Consider the following 26,046-nt stretch of genomic DNA (forward strand, 5'->3'; position numbering starts at 1 on the left):
CCAAGGACAAACAACCATTACATTTAATATTCCAACATTGGTACTATTGAGCATGTTCTATCATCTGAATGATTTATTGACTATTGTAGCTACTTATTAATCCTTTAATTCTATCACTAGTGGCATTTGGTTTGTCTACCCTCTCACTACCAAGTCTAGTAAAGAAGGTTTTCTCCAAAAGATAAGTTAATTACTTGCACATGAACAATCAAGACTCTATGGGAGAAACTACTGCACTTATTAAATATAGTGGCACCTACTTGCTTGTTCCTCTGACCAATTTTCATTAAATCTTAAAAAATTATTTTTATTTCAACCTAAGATATGATAGCATTAGGAGAATTGAGTCTACTTTGCTAAAATATACTTCAGAATCCAAGTGAAAATATGGAAAAATGGATCTTGTAAAATTTGGTGATCTAAAAAGCAACAAACTTTGAGAGTTAATAATATTACAAGTAATACAATAGATGCAACAATATAAATATTGTAAGTGAGCCTAAAATTTTAATTTTGTATTGTAGCCTAAAATGTTCCTATTTTACAATGGCAAACCATGCTATGGAATCTACAACTTCTCTTTTTGTGCACATAGAGAAAATACAATCAGGATACTAGTATTTTAAAGAATGTACCCTATCCTCCTAGCTTGGATGCAAATCCTAGATCACTCAGATCACTTAGCTAGTGCATATCTCCCTAGTCTTAATTTTCTTCTATAACTTTGACTAACTATATTTTACATGATGTTTTTTAGTTGTTTCATTAAAAATTAAGGTCACTGTGGAGAACCTCTTTTTGATGCATGTCAACCCTTGTATTTATGGTCATTTGTCTTACCTCAATAATGTTATGCTTAACTAATCTGGTGTAACTTTTAATTGTAGTGCTTATAGAACTAATCTTATCCAATTGTTTTATGAAGTGCATCACACAATGAGTCACAAAACTCATTTGATGGTATATTTGTAGGAATATTAAATGCAATGGCTAGTTGTCCCTAGAGCAAAATGCCCACCTACCACCTAACGAACTCCAGAATAGATAGAAACAATAACTACAGTGAGTGAGTTTTTAAATATGAAAAGAGAGGGAAATGTTTTTGGAAATATGAAAAAAAGGAATGTTTTAGATTCATTCAAGTATGATTTAGTAGATCAAAAGTTTAGCAGAGCATAGCAAAGCAGAGAAGGAAGAAGAAGAAAGTGATCAGTAGATCCAATCTCTCCAATTGCACATGTTTCCCCTATTCACTCTGTAAGTTCATTATTATTCGATTTGTCCTATTGAAGGAGTGATTGCTCTAGGCACCATTGTATGTAGCCATTAGAGCTGCAAATTTGAAGTATTGAAGTTGTTTAAAGTTTTAGGGTTATTTTAGGGTTTTCTGGTTGAAGCTTAATGCTCCCAAATTTTGTAATGTTTTTAATCTCATTTGAATAGAAAGCAAGTAGGCATACTTGAATCCATTGTCCTTATTCTATTCATTGCATTTAAGAAGTTTTTTTAGAAGCTTCAAGCTTTGGCTCTCTAGTTTTAATGGTGAAAGCATTCACGTTGAAATTCTTCTAAGTTATATTTATCTTCTAGTTTGAGTTGAGATCACTTGGCATCGACTGCTATCGAGCATTGCCCTTTTTCTGTCGAGCTTACTCGGCTTCCTCTTGTGTCGAGCTAGCTTGGCACCTGTTAGCTATCACTCAGCACCTTCAAGTGCCAAGCAAATTGCCACTCAGCTCCTTAAGGTGCCAAGAAAAACTAGCACTCAACACCTTCATGTGCTGAGCAGATTTTTAGGTTTAGGTTTGTGAGTTTTAATTGAATTTTATATTTCTCACAATATTGTGTCAAGTTATTCAACTTTCAAGTAGGTAGGTTCAGCCATAACTATGTTGCCTTATTTTCTAAAATGAAGGTTTTTCAATTGTTCTTATAAGCATTTCGTCTACTATTTTGTTATGTACGCTAGAGCTTATATTCTAAATGAAAAATTATAACTCATGTATGCTACTTTTATAAGGTTTTTTTTCCACTCTTTAAGAAATAATGCATTTTTTCTCCATATATGGGGTTTCCTATCTTGCAATTAAAAATTGTGATTTATTTTCTTTCTCTCTGTTGAAACATCCATTCTACCCATGAAATATATTATTGGAAGAGATGAGTGATATTTTTAACATGGCATTGAACCCTTTATTTCCAATTGTGTGAGTAGCTAGAATGGCTACTAGAAATGATCTACTCTTGTTCTTAACCTCGGATGTGGGCAAATAAATATTTTTCATCCTTCATTACGTATTAAACCATAGATCTCTATTATTATTTTCTTGTGAGTAAATATGAGGACCTTTTATGGTTGTAAAGAAATGCTAAAGATTGTGATGTCAATATTATGTTTATAGTATGCACATCTAATTTAATAATGTAGCTATCTAATTGTAATTGTAATTAGTTATGTTTCTTGGGTAATATCATGTTCATGCCATGAGCATACACAAAAAATATGATAGGCATTCATTAGACTATCCAATATTATTGTTGATCTATACTTTATTTCTAATATAATTTTTATATTGTCCATATTACAATTGTAGGGGTTATTTTTTATAGTGATGGGTAGCCGTGACCACTATCCTTTCATTAGGTAATACATTTCCTGAGGGAAAAGGGGTACTATAGATCAAATCTTTATTTTTTGTACTCTAATATGTTGCTTCTAAGTCAAACATTTTGCATCAGCAATGCAAAGAATAATAGAAAAATTGTTTGTTGAATCATTCATGTGTCTGCAATAAGGATCTTTTTTGATTGGCTACATATTGATTAGTAGAAGACTAGAATGGTTGTCATTGCATATTCATTAGCAAATGTGTAGGTTGTGACCAAGTTCCAATATAGAATGCTTTTGATATCAATAAAAGTATTTGAGCTTTGTGAACCTAAGTTGTTGGATTCTCCTTCTAGTACTTGCTCTTGGTTTTGGTTCAGAATATTTATATATGCATGAAAGAAGTGGGTAGATCTGATATCTAACTTGTATAGAAACATCACACCTTGTTGTTGTAGAATAATAAATTTTCTCTTTGGTAACTAGATAACTACAAACCTGTGATTTGATAGAAAGATGGGTGAGCTTATCATTAAAGTCAGTAAGCCTTCTTCTCTTATGCTAGAAAATCTCGTTATTTCTTTTGGTCCACAAAAACCATAGAATTTCACAAAATAGGCCAGACCATAATTCATTAAGCTTGTTATCCAAAGTATCTAAAAAAACTAGCTAATACTTCAATCCAAGAAATAGTGGGAGAGGTATTCCAAATCACAAGCTGACCGAAGAAGAGTGACCACACTTGGGAGACAAAAGAATATTCAAAAAGATATGATTCACATTTTCAATAACATTACACATTGGAAAACACATTGGTTCATGCCCCAAGGAAGCAAGAACATCCCCTACCAACCTTTTTAAAGAGAAGTTTCCATCTAAGACAATTCTTATTTGGTTCAAACAAACTTTTCCACATCCTATTAAAGACAAAAGACCACCTAGACTCAGCAAAAGTAACACCCCCAAGAATCATTAATCCAAGAAATGATTTGTACTTCATCCTTTAACATCTAATATATCTGTCTCAATTGTTATCTTGGAAAACAGTGTTCCATTTTTCCATTTTAGCATATCCAATGGCCCCTTTATGATTCAAAAGGTTCCTTACATTAGCCCAAGCCTTCTATAAAGGTCCTAATCTCAATGCTACCAAAAATCACATCATGAAATCCAATCTCTTTTCAGAATTTACCCTTTTTTCGGTTGGTACAGTTAGAGGGATTACAAGACAATGGTATTACCAAAAGAGGAATTTTTGGTGAGTCAAGTGAAGGGTTATGTTGTTATGGATCAAAGGACTCTTGTGAAGATAATAGGCATGTGTGGAGCCATTTAAGGTCTTGAAAGGTGTAGGGAACCTTATAAGGAAAGGAGATGATAAATTTGCAAAAGGGAAGGTACCTTGTTTTGAAGTTGTGACATGAAGTCCTAGTAGGAGATTGAGTGGTGGATGCTCTACATCAAGTCTGTGGTCAAAGAAGGTTATAGAAAAATGATGAAAATGTACAAAAAATATCATTAGAAATTTTTCATTTAATAACAAATTATTCTATAAGGAGAATTATCTCAACTAGTAAAGGGAATAAATTATGAAGACTAAATATTTTATTTGATTTCCTTTGCTAGCTTTTCTCTTCCTTCATTGCTGAAGTATAATATTGACCTGGTCTAACTACTTAAACACAAGATTAATTTTTTACTTTCATCTCAAAAATTTGAGAATTGAATTGAGCATTATAAAAGTCTAATTGGTTGCAAAAGTTTAAAGGAATCAAGTCTCTCTTATTATAAGTTAGAAGATAACATCCAAGTTTCTTGAGCTCCTTCTATAAAATAAGAAATCTTTGCAAGAAATGAATAAAATTAAAATATCTTTATATATTTCAATGCACGATAGTGAATGAATCCAATGAAATTTGGCTAAGCATTAGAATCACAACCAAGTAGTGCTCCTAAGAGTTCTATCTATGGGGTTAGGTGGGGGCTACTAGAGAATGACCAAGCCAAGTGGTATGCAAGATTACCTGAGGATCACATGACTAAGGATTCTGGCCCAGTGACTTTGCATACTCATCATTCCAAGAGAAACTCTATCTTCTTGATTTATTAAATGTATTATTTTATATGCATGGTTATGTGTCCTTTCTCTTCTAGGTTAAAAGTATTCCAAGAGGGCCTAAGTTTCAAATATGTTTTGAGGAAAAAATATCTTAAAATCTATGGACACAATTGGGTTTGTTGAAGTCCCCCATGAAGAGGTGACATATGTCACATAAACTTACTTATAGGTCATATCAAATGTTGAATTAGGTGTGCTAGTTAGTCAATTACCTAGATAATTTTTTAAAAATCATTTTAGTCTTTGAAATGATTTCTTGTATAGTTGTAAGGACTCATTCTTTTTTTATCTATTCCCTCTTCTTTATTTCACCATTCCATGTCTTTTAGCAACTCTAATTACCTTTTCTATTTATTATTGTTGTTTATTATTAGTCTGTTCACTACTCATTTTCACTTGATTGATGTATTCAAATTGCTTCCTTAGACTTATTTATTCTTATTTTCTACTACATGATTTGCAATCCTTTTTGTTCATGATAAGAGTTTCTTATTGAGGTGGTGCTATGACAATGTTTTCAGTTCAATGTTGTAAGTTAAACGGATATGATTTGATGTCATTTTCATCTTGAATGCTAATTTATTCTCTTTTAATGAGTGCTTATATTTATTGGTTTGATCTTGATATTTGATTTCTCAAGAGTAATATAAGTGGATTATTATCATACTTTTTGTTCTATGTTTTATCTCTATCCAACATATTGATTAGAGATTTTATGTCCAAGGGCTTCAAATATTGGTAAAAATAATATTTTAAGGTTAAGAAATTAGAAGAGAAGCAAAAATCCTTCTTCATTTTTGTTGTTTGGAGAATGGAGATAGACAGTGGAATAGAAATTGATTCTTTCAGCAAGAATTTTTAGAGTACAGATAGTAGAGTTTCTCTATATCTACCAAAAACTGTTGGTAAAGTCGTCACTTGCAAAGGTAAGATATCATATTTCACTTTGAAATATGTATTTCATGTCAATTTTCATGCCTCAATATTCATGGGTTTGTTAAAAAATTAGTCCTATTTTTGTTCTTTCTTTGGATTATATACTTTCATAACATGGATAGATAAGGAGCTATCGGTAATACAAGATGTTCAAGTTCAGACTTTTTTAATGGTCCCTAATATTCTTATTAGGCTAGTAATGATTTAACCAAGGTTGTGAATCTTGTCTTGGCAAAGCTTACATTTCCTAAACCTTTTTCGCTTTTTGTTTTTTTCCTAGCCCATTATTTCCTTTTGTTATAGGATTTTTTAAGGAAATTATCATAAACTTATTATTTAGTTCTTTGTTACATTTATGAATTAGCACCACTTTCCCTATTGCTAGGAATAACTTAATTATAGATCAATGATAAAAACTTTCTTTTCATGTGCTTTGTTTTTATCAAATTCATTTTTTTATGTTTTTTGTAGACTAAGGCTCAATAAATGTCAACATCAGGTGTAATGAACACTTTTAGCACCCACTTGAGCATAAGGAAGAAGAAATATTTGATCCTTTGGTACCTCCATATGTTAAAAAGTGAGTATTTCAATTGACTCTGGTTCATAGTTTTTAATAGATGTGATTTTTTAATGGGGTTTGATTTTTTTATTTAATGCAAAGGTCTATTTCTTGACATAAATTGCACAATCATTTGTATCTTTTTCCTACAAAGCTAGCACAAGAAACAATACTTATGTGTGGCCAAAGTGCTCCAAATTATATTTTATAAGAGTCTATCACTACAATAATTTAGAGAAGTGTAATTGACATGAAATATGATTTTAAAATGCTTGAATAGAAGAATTTAAAATTCTTGAATTATTATAGATAAATATTTAGATTATTGTTTTTCATAATAACTAAAATTTGTATTCTTTGAGAAGAGTATATCATGTTACAGTGACCATGATCATGGTAGGTTTAATGTTGGGAAGACAAATTTGTCAATTTTTTTCATTATTCTTTAAAGGGTACTAGCTCAATGGAAGAGCACATACTTTATAAGTAGGAGGATAGTGGTTCAATTCCATCATGCCCTAATATGACTAAATTAATGATTAAATAAACTATCAAATAAAATACCAAATATACTACCAAATAAACCACCAAATAAACTACCAAAGATAATACATAAATAACTACCAAATTAACTACAAATATACTAACAAAGATACTACATAAATAACTACCAAATATACTACCAAATAAACTACCAAAGCTACCAAATAAACTACCACATAAACTACCAAGTAATAACAATAAATGACTAAATCAATGACCTAATCAATGATTAAAATTGTTTAGTCACAAATTTGGTTAGGAGATAAATGTCTGGAAATAAACTAATGTTGGTCATATGATCAAAATTAATCACATATCTACAGATTATAGTAGTTTATTTAGTAATATATTGTTGTTTTTGTACTAGTGTGCTATCACTGGATACATGTTTTCATTTTCTATTCTTCTTTGGTTTTACCTCCTCAATGTCTTTCAATGTCAGCTTGACCTTGAAAGTAGATTCAAGGTTCTCTAGTTGTAGTTATCAAAATTAGATAGTTTAAATGTAGTAAGTCTTCCCACTATTCCTTCAAAGTTTAGTGTGTTTCCTTGTACACACATTAGCTCTTGGATGGTTGAATCTCTAATAGCATAGATAGGGAGCAAGGTTCTCAAATGTTCGCTACTAACAATTTCTTCTTCCAACTAACTACCCAAACTTCTTTTTGCACTTACCACTTCTTTCATTCTAGCTCCATATTGGGTAGCATTTTCTCCTTCCTCCTTTTTCATGTCATTAAACTTTCCTCTGAGGCTTTCTCTTTTTTATCTTTGAAAATTCTAATCTCCTCCATATATATCTATTAAGGATTTCCACATTTTACATGTAGTGTCACATCCTTTGATGTCATCAAATTCAACATAGTTGAGTGCAAAAGCAATTTCCAACATTGCCTAATTGTGCTCCTTCCTTTTGTTTAAATCATCTACAAAGAGGGGTCATGTTGGATCTACATGATACATTCTAATTGAGGTCTTTGCATACTCACTTATTGATCCAAGGTGCAAATTCATTAGACTTTTCCATGCTGCAAAGTTTTCTCTATTGATCTTGGAAACATCTCTCCTAGACATCTCGATCTTCCAACTGGTAATACCTTAAAACCAAATCAGCAAATAGCTCTGGTTCCAATTGTTAAAATTCTTTTAGAATAACTAAGAGTGGGGTCAGGAGGGGTGGTTGAATTAGTTATTCAAGGTCCAATATTGTCCAATCAAACTTTTTTTTCTTTTTTACTATTTATAATGAGCCCATTTAACCAATCATGCATCCAAGCTTTACCCTTTATCCTAGCAAGTTACTAGAAATCAATATGTAGTAACAAAACACATGAAATCAGCACATAAAATAGAGATTTATGTGGAACCCCAATTAGGGAAAACCACCAGTAACATGCTACCTTCTTTCTCACCCTTCAGAAGTGATACCCTATGAAAGTCCCACCCTGTTAAAGGCTACAACACATTGTTAGATATGACCCTGTTAAATGATTTCAACACCCTGTTAGGAGTGTGCCTAGTAATTTCAGACATTCAACTTAGAATGTCACCCTATTAAAAGATTTACAAATGGCTATTATGCCAACCTAAGTCCATAAGATTTTCATTATCTAATACAATTGCTAGAAAATATTAGAAAGTCTTTGACCTGATCTAACTTACAACTCATTCTTGCAGATTTCAAATCAAAATTTAGCTCATACCCTTTCTTGGCTTCCTTCCTTTGTAGTTTGAATAGGTTTTCCACCATTACAATTTATGTCTCCTTCAGCCTTCTATTCATTATGCCAATGCAATCTCTTCCTTGTGGTCACTTGATCGAATCAGAGTCTCTTTGTTTTGTTCTTCCTCATTGTATCTCATCCTTGACACTTCACACTTGCCCACATTCGGCTAGTCTTAGAAACTATTCAATTTGTGACCTATAATTCCCTATATAGAAGTCTATAATTCATTTTGCCACTAAATTATTCCTTCTCATAACTTGAATTGACTTGGAAAGATATGATATATCTTTTTCGTCCAATTTTTTTCTTCTATAAACATCATGTTAAATCCATTTGTATTCGCCTAAAATAGTTATCATAAAACTCTATGACACGAAATCATCATCCTTATCTTACACCTGGTTTACAAAATTTGATGTAACAACCTTATCATCTCTAATCTGGAAAATCTTTCACTTTTCAAATATTGCAAGAACTCAGCACTATTGAAATATTGCTACTCAACACATACTGTGTTACTTGGCACTTGAACATAGCTCGACACCTTCTATGGATTCACCTAGCATCAACTTTATTTTACTGATGCTCGACACTTACTATATTTTCACTTAGCACCTGAACACTTTTACTTGGCACACTCTAGATTTTTCATTTTCTTGGCTCCAACTAAAAATTTTCTTGGCTTGAACTAGCTTGCTCGACACACACTGATGAACTTAGTTAAACTTTGCAGTCAACCTTATTCCAACTTACACTTCTAATTTATCTAACTGTGACCAACCTCTATACCTTAGAATATTTTAACAATGCATCATTTCATCAATGTCTTAGGTAATCCTTATACTTTGTTACAACAACATAACTCAACCTTTCCCTTAGGTGCTCTTGTTACCTCTTATTGATTAACTCCTCCTTGTTAATCAACTAAGTGATAGTACTTGGATCACATAAGAAATTTTCATTCCATAAAATAGTAGGTTTTTCATCAATGAAAAAACAATGATTGTAAACATTCTTTATCAACCTTATCATTCTTCAAAAATGATCTTTTCAATTATTTTCCAACAGCAATTACTTTCCTTGGAACAATGTTTACAATTGGATCCTTTTTAATGGTTATAATCTTGATTACTAGAAATGAATTAGCATTAGCACTTACTAATAGTAAGTGATGGAATTTGTATCGAATCTTGCCCTTGTACTTGCCATTACCATGCTTTTAAATAGCATGCAACCTATTCTAGGAGGTGAGTATGACTGATATTCAATATTTATTAAAATTTTATTTATCCATTAAATAAATGATTATAAAAAAATATTTAAATTATTCTTATAGGTATAGTAGTGGGGGTTGGCTAGTATGTTCTATTATCATATACCAACTTAACATTTTATTACATTTTTGCCATTCCACTAAGCTATTTGTTGGGTTAATATTTTAATTTTTGGAGTGAATAACAACAGTGCATAGGAGAATTTTCTTAGTTCATAAGAATTTTCTTATATGTAGATGGATTAGTTAATGGTTAAAAAATACATAGAAATTAATCATGGTGAATTTTCTTTATTTTAATCCAAATTAGAGGATTGGTCATGAAGTATGAAGGGAGAACTAGTGGAATTTCATGAAACTAGTTCAAAACCCTCAATAACATCCTCACTTATAAGGATACGATTATATCTCTATCTATACCCACAAATTTATATTATTTGAATCATTATAATATATATTTAGAGTATTCTCATATGAATTTTTTTTTGGATTGAATGAATTACTATTCCATTAAAATTTGATGCAACAAGAAGTTAGAGAATGAGTTTTTTGATTTATTTTTTATAGTAAACTTGATGTTCAATATGGGAGACGTAAGTTTAACTTGCATAGTAAGTTTTGGCTCCATTTTGGATATCTTTTCAAAAAGATAGTTATCTACAATATCAATGGTGGGATTATTAAAATTCATTGTAATATGAAAGATTTTCATCCCTGTGTATAAGTACATAATGTTGTCAACATATTGACAAGTCGCTATTTTGTGGGAAAGCATTCACTATATGATTTTATTGTATTTATGATATAATGCTAAGAGGGTGAATAGATTAATTATTCCTTGCAGATAATTAAATGATCTTTAGTGCTTCTTACTATTTCATGGAAAATAGGAACAAGATTGTATTGAAGCCTTGAGTTGGACATTCAAACATGATCTTATAAAGTTGTAACAAAGTTATGACTCCATAATGCTGGTTGATTGAGTGATACCACTATTAGTAAGGAATGACATTGGATATAGTATTGTTTCTTAAATGATGGGTTCAAAATAAACCTTGAATATGGTTGATTATTACATTTATTAAATACTTGAGTTGATGGAATATGAATTTCGATTGAGCAACTTTACTTATTGATCTTATGGTTATATCTTGATGTTTCTTCCCAATTATTGATTGATCAAATAGATCCTAAGGTTTTATTATTGGAATGAGATTTTCTTTAAATGAGGATTTTTTGATTGGACCAACATGATCCTATGAGATTTCTTTGGTTGTTAGATGCTCTATATTAGCCTTGAATAATACATCATCTCTTGTAGGTAATCAACATCCTATTTATGGAGCCATACAAACACAAAAACAACTTAGATTTCCTTAGAATATTTTATTTATTTATTACTCCTCTTCACAATAGACTTTTTCATCTTACACTATTTCCTGAGTCAGTGTATAGAAATTTGTTTAACATAGCACTTTGAATAGTAGTGTTCTTTGTTTGTATGAGTAAAGAGAGTCGATAAATTTTTTGTGACAATAAAAATATTGAACTTGACTTATATTGAGTTTTCATACAAGTACAATATTGAATTCCATCATTCAAACCATAGTCCAGAGACTATTTTTCAACTCTAACAATTTTTTTTGATACATGATGATCAAAATATAGTTTTTCTTTTTGGCTTTAATGTTTTTTTATGTAATCCTAGTTCTGGTGGGAAAGACATCTTGAGTTCCAAGAAATTTTTATTCTATTTTGAAAGCTATGGATGTTTAATATATTATTAAAAATATAAGGAACCTCCATGCCAAAAAAAATAGTTTATCATTAAGATTTTTTTGGTATATGAGTTTCATGGGAAGGAAATACATTATTGGAACTTAGTTTGAACTCTGGAGTAATTATATATTTAAACTACACATAAGTCTCAATGATGTAACAATTATTCAAATTCCAAATGAAATTATTAGTGTTTTTTCCATTTGTAGATCATAATGATTAAAATATGCATAAATTAGATTAATGTATGGTTTGGAGCTCTTATATTTGAAATCTTTATCTGCAAGCCATCCAATCTATTTGAATTTATGTATGTTTTGAAGCTCTTATATTTGAAATAATTATCATCAAGCCTTCCAAGCTATATAATATAATGATAACTTAGCATTCACTAAGATAACTTAGTTTTTTTGTTATCTTTTCAACCAAATTCATGGATAGTCACATGTATTTCATTTGTGATGATTATTTATTGCTCCAAATTAACTTGGTAGAGAATTTCATAAAATATATTTCTTTTAAATCAAATTCCAAGTCTAGCCATTGATCCGAGGGGGAGAACAATTAATTCTTTCCAAATTATCTCAAAAATCTCCCTACCAAGGGTTTGTACAAGGTTTGATTAATATCTACATTTTCCACCAATCAAAAATTCTCATTTTTGGGATTTTATTAAAACCTTGAAGTACCTAAGAAATGCGTTTGGTTTTAATCTAAATGGTTTTATATTTCTAAAGAAACTACACTCCTTAGTTAGACTATCATAGAGATTAGGATGACTTTGAACAATAATATCATTAGTTTTCTAATATTGGACTAATTTAACGATTATTAAAGGCCAAAATGATTGAATAAGATTGCAAAAGAATTAAGTATTCTTTCAAACACCTTGGTCAGCTAATTACATACTTTCCTAAGGACTAATTGTATAAATTACTGTCATATTTGCCTAAATTTTATAACAAATTACAAAATAGATCACTAGTGTACTAGTTATAATTTAGGCCAACTAATTAGGTCACATGCATGGCCTAATATTTGTTGGTTTTCTTGATGGGTAGCTAGGAATATATATTACATCTATACACAAATATATATACAAATGTGTGAATGTAGAGAAATGACCATAATGACATAGAAATTTTGCAAAAGAAGAGTACTTGAGATGGGGTTATGATTGTTGTCTAAGAAATTTGGCATTAATTCTTGTCAAACAAGAAATAGTACCATAAAATTCTACTTTGGAAGAATGATGTACAAATATTGAGGAAAGTAACAAGGGAAAACTTAGAACTTCAGTTATCATCAATATAGTAAGAATATTGATATAAGAAAATAGTATGAGGATAGGATAGGAAAAGGGTTCTCCATGGAATAGAACTAACAACACAAGCCTACCAAGGATGAGATTTCCTATGCTGATTCATCTATTTTTTGGGCTCTAGAATCTAAACAAATTGTAAACAAAAATACTCCTACTTGAAAAAGCCTAAGATTTAAAAAAAAAAAAAAAAGGAAATGTACTTTCTCTAATCATGATTCTTCAACTATCTAATATCTCTCAGGACTCAATTTTTCATTTGCAATAGCAACATACCATCTAGTATGGAATTTTCCATTCTTAAGAATGACTACAAGGTCAAGCATCTTTGTTGTGTGACCACCTATAGTAATAGAAAAAAACTTGACATTAGCTATCAATTACTCCAAAAAAGAATTGTGGCCACAATAATAAATTGCACATTAGAAGTGTCTTTATACACAAGAAAGTACAAAAAGATATTTTCTAATACAAAAAATATTGAACAAAAATTTAAAATTATAAATGTAATAATAGATTATAAATATGTAACAATCAAACATATTTAAGAAGTGTTTTAATCTATCACTTGACAAAATGTTTAAAGAAATGACAACAAATTTTGAGATAAGAATAATCTTAAACCATTATTTTTTTGTTGATGCAATATGAGGAGAACAATTTCTAGTGATTGATTTTTTGTCAGTTGTGATCATGAGTAGACTAGGTTGTGCAGGTGCAATCTCTCCTCTTATTGTTGATGTTCGACATGAGGTACCTATCTTGAATTATATCCTAGATAACATAATCGAAGTGACTACTTTTGCTAAAGCTCCAATACTTAGATTTTGCATCTCACTTAATCTCCATATGTTCTATGGTAAAATAGGGATCTGGTAGTCTCATATCAATAGCCTTGGGTCAGGCCACAAGAACCTCGCATTTGTTTTCTTTTGAACAAGAAGTTGCAAAGCTAATGGAGTCAAACATAGCTACTGATATACAATACTTACAAGATAAAGGAATCTGTTTGATGCCTATTGTACTTCCATCAACTATATCAAGTTCAAGTGGAGAGTCTCTGGCTACAACTATGCCAAGAAAGAGTGTTGATAGACAATATTTAGATATGCAATTTGGAGTCATACCTTATATCCCAGATAACATCAATGTGTAACAAATGATAGAAAGTATTGGAAAGATACCTAAACAATGAAGATATTGAATGATTGAAAATAGCAGTCAATAAAAGACAAAAATAACAGAGTGCATACCTAACAAAATAACCAAAAAAATGATAGTATCTGACTAGCTTTTAATATCATTAAGGGTTAAAACCAAAATCTAAGGACATCATTGAGATGAAAATATGATGCTTGATTATCAGAAAGAAGAGTATGTTTACTCATACATAAAGATTCCTTTCTTATGAGCTTATTTTCTAAAGGAATTTTTTTTTTGTTTATTGTAAATTCAAGAATTTAAGCAATAAAAATCAAAATGAAAGGATTTGAAAAAACACAAGAAAAAAATAGGTGAGGCATACCTATCCCTAATGCTCAAAACCATACTTTTTTGAGTTTGAAACCCACTATTTTTTGGCTTGAAATTGTACTATCTTTTTTTGCTTGAAAACTCATTGTTCCCTACTTGGACACTAGTAGTCTCGATACTACTTTTCTCCTGCTTGAAACCTTCATCATTCTTAGTCATGAATCTCTTGCTTGATAATGCATCAGAAAGTACTATGAAAGGAACCTATGCTTGCAACCCATTATTTCCTCTACTTAAACCCATACTCCTATAGTCTATTCTTTGCCCCAAAATCCAAAGTCATTGCTAACTTTGGAAATGAGACATGAAAATATTTTCATTTCCCACTATTCTTCTTCATACACATGCAAATAATTTCACTTCCTTCTATTATTCTTCATTGGCTCATGAAATAAATGTATTTTTACTTAATATTTTATTAGAAATGTTATTAGCCATTGCATCTTGGTGTGGAGTGCAAAAATATTGGTCTATTTTAGAAATAAAGTTTATTTGTGCAATAAAGATAACAATGAATTTTTACAAGATTATTCAAAAATAAATATATCATAGATGGAACGATGGAGTATGTCAAGGTCTCACTTCACTACATAGATTATTTTAATTTAATTCCATAGAGGTTAGAATTTTATCAATGTTGTTATTTTCTCAATAGAATTTTTCACTTAACAACTAAACTATCAACTTTAAAAGTGATAGCTTCAAATCAATCATACATTCACTTAAAAGAATTGAAAGATGACTGAATTAAAATATCTGAATAAAGAAGATAGTTATCTATAAGAAAAGAAAAAGTATAGGAAAATAATGAATGTTTCAAAACTTTATAGTACTTGTAATATTTAAGATTTTGATTTAAGATAATATCTTAAGATATATGTATGTATATATATACATACATACATACATATATATATATATACATGCATACATACATACATACATATACATACATGTGTGTGTGTGTGTGTGTGTGTGTGTGTGTGTGTGTGTGTGTGTATATATATGTATATGTATATCTATATATATATATATATATATATATATATATATATATATATATATATATATATATATATATATATATATATATATATATATATATATACATATACATATATATATAGATAGATATACATATATATATATGTATATAGATATATATATATATATAGATTTACATATACATATATATATATATATATACCTATATATATATATATATAGATTTACATATACATATATATATGTATATATATGTATATATATATATAGATATAGATATACATATATATACATACATATATGTATATATATAAATATGTATGTATTTACATACATATATATATACATATATGTATGTATATACATATATATATGTATGTATAGACATATATATATGTATATATACATATATATATGTACATATGTATATACATGTATGTACATATGTATATACATGTATGTACATATGTATATACATATATATACATATACATATGCATATACATGTATATACATATCTACATATATATATGTATATATACATACATATATATATATATGTGTGTATAGATATGTGTATACATATATACATATATACATATATATATATATATATATATGTATGTATATCTATGTATCTATACATATTTATATGTATATATACATACATGTATATATATGTATATATGTATACATGTATCTATACATATATATAGATATATACATGTATGTATATATACACATATATATAGATATATGTATATACATATATATACATATACATATATATACATATACAAATATACATACATATACATATATACATACATATACATATATACAGACATATATATATACACATATATATATACATATGTATATATACATACATATATATATATGTATATATATATATGTATGTATATATGTATATGTATGTATATATACATATGTATATATACACATATGTATGTATATATAAATATGTATATATATACATATGTATATATATATGATAGATGGTGTCATGCCTGACCACTACTTCGATTTTTCTGCATATTAACACTTTGTTGTTATAAGTTCCTTTCAGATGTTATGTTTTTACTTCTGTAGAATTTGGTTATATTATTGTCCTTTCGAACACGAGACTTATGCTGAACGTATTTTCTGTTCAGAACTATTTTATTAGCATTGAAGGTTACTTAAGATTTTATGATTTAAAACTAGTATGTATATGTGTGTGTGTATATATATATAATTGCATGTTGATTGGGTAACGATTATGTTTATTACGTTTCAAACTCATTGTACACTGCATTCTGTGTTTGTATGTTTTTGGAAAGAAAGTTATATATTGTATGTTTAACTTGACATAGCAAATACATTTGTATGTTAATATGTTGTATGTATTTGGAACTAGTCATTATATCTACGTATGTGTGACTGAGAAGGGATTGAATTATTGCTTTGGTTTTGATTATATGACTTGTATTAACTTGTTATTAAAAGGGTCTAAATACCCTACATTGAGATTGGCATGAACATTTTCTATTTTTAAAGTTTTAATTACCTCTTATGTAATATGCAGCCCTAAATGGGTTTCGAATGCTATGTAAAAAGTAATATATTCATTGTTTTGAAAGCCAAACATGGCGATGGCATTGAGACTACCATATGTACTCGACCCTGTGAAGTGTCACAGTTGAGTTAATGCAAGTTAATGAGGCCTTAATTGCACTGAAGGTTTTGATCGCCATACCTTTCCAAGTTTGGGTTTCTAAGGAAGCAATGCCGATAATTTGGCCTTACTGCTCTACGTAAGCATAACACTTGTGTTCTGTTGATGAAGAATCAGCAACATGAAGGGTGTTGGTTGGAAGGAGATAATTTCTTATGAGGCTGAGCACTATTGAGTTTCACACAACCAATGATTCGCTAGCATTGCATTTGGTTTATTCTGTTGATTACTTTATCCTCTATTTCAAGCAAGTTTATTTGTTTGGCATTTTGGAAGTGTGGATTTGAGTTGGGTTTTGGCTCTGACAGTGAGTTGCTAAAGTGCTTCATGCTAAGCATATACCCTCTACTAATTTACAAGTAGGGGCAATTTCTTACCCCACTCTCTCTCTCTCTTTACAATTTGCATTTTGTATTTCGATATGCATGTATCAGTTTTAAATGGTGAATATTTGACACTTAAGCATGGATATATGCAAACTTGGGCACTGTGTATAGCGTAGGTCTGCACGTATCCATACTTGAATGTGAAGTATATTGAAATGTTTTGAGAATCACTATATGCATATATTTTGGGCTTTGTCCCAGACATGTAGTTTCACCGAGTTGAACCCAATAAGAAATACGTGCTTGTGACTTTATAAATTTACATGGACTAAGGGTTTAGTCATAATATCAAATAGTTTGCTTGAATTCTAAGGCATAGTTATTGTTTGAACAGTTTACGTGAAGTAAAGATTTAGATATTATGTAGACTATGTCGGCTTTAGCAGATTTGGGGAATTTTAGGCCCAACCATTATATTGTTCGTAGTCAACACTTTTGGATGGGAAATCTGTATAGCATCAATTTTGATACAAGAACATATGAGTATGTTAACAATTAGCAATAAATATTTGACATCGACATTTTGGTAATCAGTTAGCATGAACTTGCAAATTCATGGATTTTGAATGAACAACCATATCTTAATTGATATGTGATGTTGAAAGATGAGTTGTAGCTTATCATCGAATTAAGGAAATGAGTTTTGGTTATGGTAGCTATTATAGAATTATTGACATTGAAATGTTGTTGAATTTATTGTTGTATAGTTGAAATAGCATACTTTTGGTATATCTATGACTTTGGAAACAAGTATCATTAGGTAACAGCCAAACACTTTCTAATTTGAATAAGTTATAAATCTATCCATAACCATTTATAACAGCAACATGAAAATGTGGAAACTTTTTTTATCTATGGTTATTGGATATCAAACAGTAATATTTTGTCAATCAATTTACTTTGAATTAATAATAAACTATGCTTACTTGACAATAAAGGACTCCTCGGTTGCATTTAATTCACTCTTTTATATTCAGGAAATTGTTTAGTTGTTGTAAAAAGGCAAAGTTTGAAGTTGGTCATTGTAATATGAAATGTTAAGTGATGTTGAATGATGATGTTGTAGTTTAAAAAGGGAATATTTTTATAATGAGAAAACATATTTTTAGCTGATAATTACCTTGTGTAATGTTTTTGTTTTAAGGTTTTATAAACCCAAAAATTTGATTGTGAGTAGAACTGAAATCACAGCAATTTAGATGTATAGTTAAACATGAATGGCAACATTGTTATTGACTCTCTATTCAAACATTGATTGAATCTAATTATGGAGAAAACTGTCAGTGGTGTTTAAATTTTGTTATGAAGTATTATAATATAGTTATAATGTTTGAAATGAATCAAAATCCTCTTACTTTAAAAGTTATACTCTATTATTTATTGGGTATCAGAACTCTTCTCCGTTTACTATTGATATGGAAAGTTGATTTCAAATAAAGTATCAGTTATAATATATGTTGATGAAATTCATTTTAAAATAAGAATATCATTTGTACTTTGATCTTACTATCTTATCATTTCGAAGGATAAATGTAGATTGTTATGACAACAGGGTTAAATGGTATAGTACTAAGATCAGTAAATATCATTAAACTGATGTGTCAATTTAGTTATATTTACGAGATCTTAATATTATAGTATTTGTTTCTATTGTTATAGTGGTCTAAGTTCTACTTCTGAAAGTTGGCAATAGAAAATGAGTTTCGAATAGATGAAGAATGTAGTGTTATGTTGTATACTGATATGAGATCCATTGCATATGCATTCTTAGATATCTGTTTGATGTGTATTTTAAGGATAGCGGTGACAATCATATATCGAGGTGGCTGAATTTGGTTAATCCTATTCAGTTATTTAATTCGGTGAAAATTTTTAAATGAACTGGGTGGGTTAATTACATACTAAAAGATAATTGGCTTTACCTATGACTTAAACCTAAAAGGTTAAGTACGGAGAACAAGGCAAACCTCTATTCTGTCATTGACAAGTATAATAGAGAATTTTGTTATGTGTTGACTAAGAGCATACCATACATGGATGCAGAATCTTAGTGCCATAACGATGAAACCTCAGTATATAAATGATTCATTTACTAGATATTCTTAGTGCGAGTTTAATTGTGCATTGATAAGTAGATGTATACTTCTTGCATATTAATTTTAGAATTGCACTATGTTAAGTGGATCAGATATTTGCATTATGAATATGGGTATGTTTATTCTAACATGTATACAGGTGGATTACACTTTTCAACTCAGTGTGTACTGAGCCCTCTTTGTGTTTTGTTGCAATTCTGTGTGTTTTCAGGTGCTTCAAGTTGATTATTAGGTAGCTAAGGATTATTGTTGAAGTTTCTTTTAGAACAAAATTTGTTCTTGAAGGGTCCATATGTTGGACATAGATGTTTAAGAATGATATCATACTTCATTATTGTACTAAACTCAATATGTATTAGTATCTTAATGGAAATGTATTTGGATGACATCTTCTTTCATTTTGAGGTTCTCAGATTGAAAGTGGCTCTATCGTTGTACTTGTACTTGTATTAAGTTGTTTTTTTTATTAAAAAAATTGTTATGTTCATTGTACTTGTTCTTTGTTTCTATATTATTGCTTATATTGTAGCATTATAGATGGAGTGATGGAGTATGTCAAGGTCTCACTTCACTACATAGATTAATTTAATTTAATTTCATAGAGGTTAGAATTTTATCAAGGTTGTTAGTTTCTCAATAGAGTTTTTGACTTACTATCAACTTTAAAAGTGATAACTTCAAATCAATTATACATTCACTTAGAAGAATTGAAAGATGGCTGAATTAAAATATCTGAATAAAGAAGATAATTATCTATAAAGAAAGAGAAAGTATAGGAAAATAATGAATGTTTCAAAACTTTATAGTACTTGTAATATTTAAGATTTTGATTTAAGATAATATCTTAATATACCCTCCTTTATAGTTGTGAAAGGAATTATAAAAATATATTTACAGGAGAAAAGATAAGAAAAATGTGAATTCATTACAAACTACACAAAATCTTTTTGGTTGTACAATAATTTTGATGCTAACATTACAAATGCTCCTAAAGTTGTCATGATAATTAAAGATTGCAAATACAAAACATAAAATAATTGGTGCAAAGAAGCAAGAGAGAGTTGTTCGGTGACACTAAATTTGTCTATTAAATATATTATCCAAGAGTGTTTATACCTAAACAGGGAACTGATGTGAGAAAACAAGGTAGGCTCTTAATAAAAGGAGATAATATGATAAATAAAAATAAGTAAGGAAGAAAATGAAACACAAAATTGTTGACATATATATAATTGTTAAATGTGAGATATGAGATTGCATAAAATAATCAAACTTCCTTAAAACTTAAACCATGTTTGAACATTACAAACCTTAGTGATAATTTTAGTTCATCACCCTAAGGTAATATCCTATTTTATCATTATCACCATAAACCCAAATTATAAAGAAGTGGTAATAATTTATTGATGTGGTATTAGTTTTATTTGTGTGATGTTTTTGTTTTCTTGAAGCTTAGTCTAGTTTGGCCAATTTTATCTTAATGGCCAATATTTGTGTGCTTATTTAGTTGGATGGTATAAGTGCAAGGAGGGGAATTAAGGGTGGTCAATATTATTGATGTCTATTTCCATCTTGTTTGTAAGATTCAATATGTTGTGGGATAGTATGGGTTACTTGTAACTTGAGAGTTGTTGAAACTTAATCTATATAGTAAAATACAAATATTACAAATTAAAAAAATATGGAGAGCTAGTTCATTTTTTTTTTACTTTTTTATTATTATTTATTTTTATTCTTATAACATCTAAATGATGCTTATTAATACTTGGTTTTAAAACTACCTAAAGTTTGAATTTATTGCTTGAGTTAGGTGTAGGTGGATTCCTCATGCAATAATCTTATTAATAAACAAGCATTTTTAGTGAAATGGAACTTCTAATTAATATATTAGTTGATGATTCTTTTATCAAATGTTATTGTAAATGAGTAATATAATAATTTATTCATTCATTTTTTTATGAGTGATTTCTTATTAGTGACCAACTATTTAATTATTTATTTAGTAGTTCATTTAGTTGCTTTTGTTTAGATGACTAATTATTAGTGACTAATTTTCCAACAATCTATTTAGTCATTTATTTGGTAGTCTATTTAGTCACATTCATTTGGTTGATCTTGTGATCATAGCTGATGACTGAGTTAGTCACTTATTTAGTCACATATAGTTGTAAATTACAAAGAAGTACTAGAATATGATAATTTTTAGTCATGTGACTAAATTGTTTAGTGGTGTGACTAAATATTTTAGTCACTTAGTCATATATTTGCCAAAATGTACTCATGTTATGGATTCAAGTACATCATAAATGACTCAAATGAATTTCAATATCTCATATAAGGAATCTTAATCTTATTGTGTTCTTTTACTTGATGGGCTACTACACTATATTCCTAATGTTGATTTTTTTTCTTTCTCCTAGAAACATGGAACCAATAAATTACAATAAATAAATTAGACCAAAAGTCTTCATCTTTGTAGTCTTTTTTCTTTGCCTATTCACGACTTTATAACCATCATATTTTACTTTTAGGATATATCTTCTCAAATACTTCCATTAGTGGACCATTTCAAAGGTCACAAGTTCTTTATCAATAAAAAGGTGACCTCTCCTTACTACTTTACCACATCAACAGACGATCAATCTAACCCAAAATAAGATATTGCAAGATGCATCTCACTTTTCATATTGCACCTTCTACATAGCTTTATCTCTATCAGGAAATGTCATGACCCCTCCTAAAGAGAATGCTATAATTATAAATGGATAAAATTTCATAATAATTCATATACTATTATTGATTATGTCCAAAAGAAATAATATTGATATAGATAAATATCTATGATCTATTTTAATTAATTAATTATATTATTCATAATAATAACTCTACTTAATTTTTTATATTATTCATAATAACATAAATTATCATTCATAATTACTTATATTATTCATTATCATTCATAATAATATATAAATATAAACATATTTGGTTATATACATTAATTATACATACAATGATAATCCTAAAACTAAAAACATTATAAATATTTTAAAATAATCTAAACCTAAATCACCACATAATCAAGCTGCCCATTGGTCACACCTACTCATCCAAGTATTTATGGGAACACACGACTTATTAATCTAGAAACAAAAACATAAAGATTGAATTAGAACATACATTGAATCATGTAGAGGCACATTGAATCACATGGAAGAAGGTAATCTTTGAAATTTGTTGACCAAAGTGCATAAAAATAGGGAGGTATGGTAGGGTAGATAATTATCACATGAGGTTGGTCAAAGTTCATTCAACAAGCGGGTATAAGCATTCAATCTCACATCGGTATTAATGGAAAGGACATAGGAGGACATCTAAATGAGTATATCAACATTGCATGCATTGGGAAGTCACGTTCATGTGGAGAACCATCAACCCCTTAAATCATAGGGCATTGTATAGAGTATAGTTTTTGCAAAGTGCACACAAATGGAGTGTTAACAATCATTAATGGTAAAGATCGATATGATAAGGAGGACTCATAGGTTAAGAGAGAATTGATAATAAGTTTATAAGTTGATATATTAGGGGAGATTCCCAATTCCAAATATATCTTATTTTTATATAATAGGTGATCATCTCTTTATATATATATATATATATATATAGACACACACACACATATATACATATATATACATATATAAATTATTCAAAAGATTGGAATCCCATGAAGAATAAATACATATTCAATATATTTCCAATTATAGTATGGACACTTGAAGTTATTCATAAGACCTTGAAATTGGAAACTAAGAGTGATTTAAAGTACATTAAAAAGGGGACATTACAAGTGGTATCAGAGCACCTTTCTTGCTAGCCTCTGGGAAATAGTTAATGCAAAAACACCAATGGGACTAGAGAGCATTGGAGAGGGAAGGAAGGAAACAATCCACCAAAATGCACAACCAAATAAGTAATGAATGAAAATCTTTGATGGAACAAACGAACCGAGCTACTCAAGCACTCATGGAAAAAACTAAAAGAAATGCTTGACGTATAACTGAGCAAAGCGAAACAAATTGACTCCTCTTGGAAGCTCTTCATAATATAAAAAAATTGGGAGAGATACAAATTCTCATCAATCTAAAGATGATAATAATTAGTGGCATATACCAAAAACAACGCATAGACCTACAAGACCCCCCTTCCTACTTGGAGAAGAATAAGAAGAAGGGGACGAGATAAATGAAGTAAATAATATAAATGAAATTATAAATGAGTACTCAAGAATTGATCCTAAAATTAGAAGGGGGATACCATTTAAAGGTTATTGTGATGCATGGATGAAGTCACTATCGAGTAGAAAGAGACAAACACACCAAGAGAAAGGACTAAGAGAGGAGATAAGTAAAGTAAGCCTTCCAAAATTTGATGGAATAGAAAGAAGTACAACATGCTCATGGGTACAAATGTTAGATACCTATCTTTCCTTAAATCCTATGACTAAAAAAAGTGCTATTCAATTTGTTGTTCTTCATTTAAGAGGAGTAGCACAAGATTGGTGGCAACATGGCCTTAACAATCAGGGACATAAACAAATTAAGAGTTATGATGAATTTACCCAAAAAACTCATAAAGCAATTTGATCAAATAGACATGGAATGGTACTTCAAAAGATTAACCCAACTTAGACAAGAGGGATCAGTGATGGAATTTTCTAGGGAATTTGAAAGGTTATCAGCCATGGTACTCGAAATATCACAAAGGAGACTTGCCTATTTATTTATAGATGGATTGAAGGAATCAATCAAGAGCGGCATGGGAGCACATGGACCAAAAAGACTAGAATATGCCATCCAAAAGGTGTTAAATTTTGATACGCACCAAATAAATGATAGATTCAAGAACCATGCACCCAGCACACATTCCAAATATTAGAAAAAGGGAAGAAATCACTCCATGGACTTCCAGAAGGATGAGTTATGTCACCAATGCAAGGAACCATGGGAATGTGGCCATAAATGCAGAAGAGAGCTCAAGAGTTATCGTGATGAACTAAAAATAAAAAAAATATGCTTTCATTGCAAAGAAAGTTGGGAACCAGGACATAGATTTGGGGAGAGAAGCCAAGTTTGAAAAATGGATGCTACACTTGATGAGGAAGCAAAGGACAAAGTAAATAAGAGACCTAAATATAATCAAGAACATAATGAAAATGTGAAGATCCAACAAGAACTAGATGAGCTGCAATTTTAGTAGAATACATATATGTATGTAATAAAACAAATTATAATAATTAGTGAATCAAATTATCTCCTAAGTAGACCACCTTAATGGATGTCAAAGGCTACCATCAAGGCCAAGAGGGCCAAAGTTCCACTCTTGGGCTTAGGAAGGATATTCAAGAAGAATAAGATTACCTCCTAAATAGATCACCTTGATGGATGTCAAAGGCTGCCATCAAGGCCAAAAAGGCCAAAGTTTCACTCCTGGGCTTAGATTGGTTAAGTTAAGACTTGACATCATGTCAACTTAATTTAGTTAAGAATCTGCCAAGTAGACCACCTTGATGGATGTCAAAGGCTGCCATCAAGGCCAAGAGGGCCAAAGTTTCACTCTTGGGCTTGGTAGGAAATTGGTTCAGAACTAATTTATCATGACTAATCTTTTCTTTGAAGCTATTATATACATGTACATGCTAATAACCATTTGTGTGTGCAGGATCAACAATCAAAAGGTGTATTGGGAAACTTTATGTTATAAATCATTTCCTTTACTCTACTTCATTGTGTAAAATTATAAATAATGTATGACATGTCTGCATCATGTTTCCTTCATGTGTTCATCTGTTTGTATTGTGTCTAGTCTATGTTTTCATTCATTAAAGATGTATGTTTTATAAAATCTTCTAGGCTTTTTTATGACAATATGTTCTTTGTCTATGATATCGTTGGCCAATAAATGATATTGCTTGAGGACATGCAATTTTGAGAAGAGGAGACTGTCATGACCCCTCTTAAAAAGAATCCTATACTTATAATTAGATAAAATTTATTAATAATTCATATACTATTATCCATTATTTCCAAAAGAAATAATATTGATATACATAAATATCTATGATCTATTTTACTTAATTATTTATATTATTCATAATAATAACTCTACTTAATTGTTTATATTATTCACAATAACATAAATTATCATTCATAATTACTTATATTATTCATTATCATTCATAATAATATATAGATACAATCATATTTGTTTATATACATTAATTATAGATACATTGATAAGCCTAAATGGGGTTGCAAGCTTTAGGTTTAACTGTGGAGGAAACTCCGTAGTTAAGCGCGCTCAGGTTGGAGTAGTACTGGGATGGGTGACCTCCCGGGAAGTCCCGGTGCTTCACCC

Source organism: Cupressus sempervirens, chromosome 8, assembly GCF_028749045.1.
Source record: "Cupressus sempervirens isolate cs-2001-9-10 chromosome 8, ASM2874904v1, whole genome shotgun sequence".
NCBI classification, from domain to species: Eukaryota; Viridiplantae; Streptophyta; class Pinopsida; order Cupressales; family Cupressaceae; genus Cupressus; species Cupressus sempervirens.